The sequence below is a fragment of the Triticum urartu genome, chromosome 3A, assembly GCF_056163025.1.
Source record: "Triticum urartu cultivar PI428250 chromosome 3A, HENAU_Tu73, whole genome shotgun sequence".
In the NCBI taxonomy this organism is placed as follows: domain Eukaryota; kingdom Viridiplantae; phylum Streptophyta; class Magnoliopsida; order Poales; family Poaceae; genus Triticum; species Triticum urartu.
The window spans coordinates 492,123,924-492,125,413 of NC_141875.1; positions in this window are offsets into that span (position 1 = coordinate 492,123,924).

The following is a 1,490-nucleotide window of genomic DNA, read 5'->3' on the forward strand; positions in this document are numbered from 1 at the left end:
AGAGGCTGCTTTGTGCTTCTGCTGCGAGGGCCGTAGTGTGCTCCTCCGTGCGGAGAGAGCGCTCTATGTTTCCATTGACTGTGATGACCCCCCGAGGTCCTGGCATCTTGAGCTTGAGGTATGCATAATGCGGTACCGCGTTAAATCTCACAAATGTGGTTCGCCCGAGCAGTGCATGATAACCACTGCGGAACAGGACTATATCAAAGATTAACTCCTCGCTTCGGAAGTTATCCGGGGATCCAAAGACCACTTCCAGTGTGACTGAGCCTGTGCAATGGGCCTCTACAACTGGTATGACGCCTTTGAAGGTCGTTTTGTGGGTTTGATCCTTGAGGGGTCTATACCCATTTTGTGCACTATGTCCTGATAAAGCAGGTTCAGGCTGCTACCGTCGTCCATATGGACTCGAGTGAGGTGAAATCCTTCTATGATTGGGTCTAGGACCAGTGCGGCAAATCCACCATGACGGATACTAGTGGGGTGGTCCCTGCGATCGAAGGTGATCGGACAGGAGGACCATGGGTTGAACTTTGGGGTGACTGGCTCCAACGCATATACGTCCCTTAGCGCACGCTTCCGCTCCCTCTTGGGGATGTGGGTTGCGTATATCATGTTCACGGTCCACACTTGTGGGGGAACCTCTTCTGTCCTCCGGTGTTCGATGGCCGGGGCTCCTCCTCGTCTTCGCTATGTAACCCCTTATCTTTGTTTTCGGCATTTAACTTGCCGGCCTGCTTGAACACCCAACATTCCGTGTAGGTGTGGTTGGCTGGCCTGTCGGGGGTGCCGTGTATTTGACACGAGCGATCGAGTATACAGTCCAAACTGGACGGGCCCGGAGTGCTTCTTTTGAATGGCTTTTTCCGGTGACCGGGTTTAGAGCCTCTGAATCCGGCATTGACTGTCGTATCCTCAATATTGTCACTATTGATGCGGCACTTATGTTTGTTGCGACGTGACCTACCATTTCTGTCCTTGGTATCCGAAGTACCTTGGTTCTTTGATATGTTATTGCTTCGAGCCAGCCAGCTGTCCTCTTACGCGCAAAAGCGGGTCATGAGTGTCGTGAGGGCTGCCATAGATTTCGGCTTTTCCTGGCCAAGGTGCCGGGCGAGCCACTCGTCGCGGATATTGTGCTTAAAAGCTGCTAGGGCCTCTGCATCCGGACAGTCAACGATTTGATTTTTCTTTGTCAGGAACCGTGTCCAGAATTGCCTGGCCGATTCCTCTGGCTACTGAATTATGTGGCTCAAGTCATCGGCATCTGGTGGTCGCACATAAGTGCCTTGGAAGTTATCGAGGAATGCGGCTTCCAGATCCTCCCAATAGCCAATGGATTCTGCTGGCAGGCTGTTGAGCCAATGCCGAGCTGGTCCTTTGAGTTTGAGTAGGAGGTATTTGATGGCGTGTAGATCGTCACCGCAGGCCATGTGGATGTGCAGGAGGAAGTCCTCGATCCATACCGCAACATCTGTTGTGCCATCGTA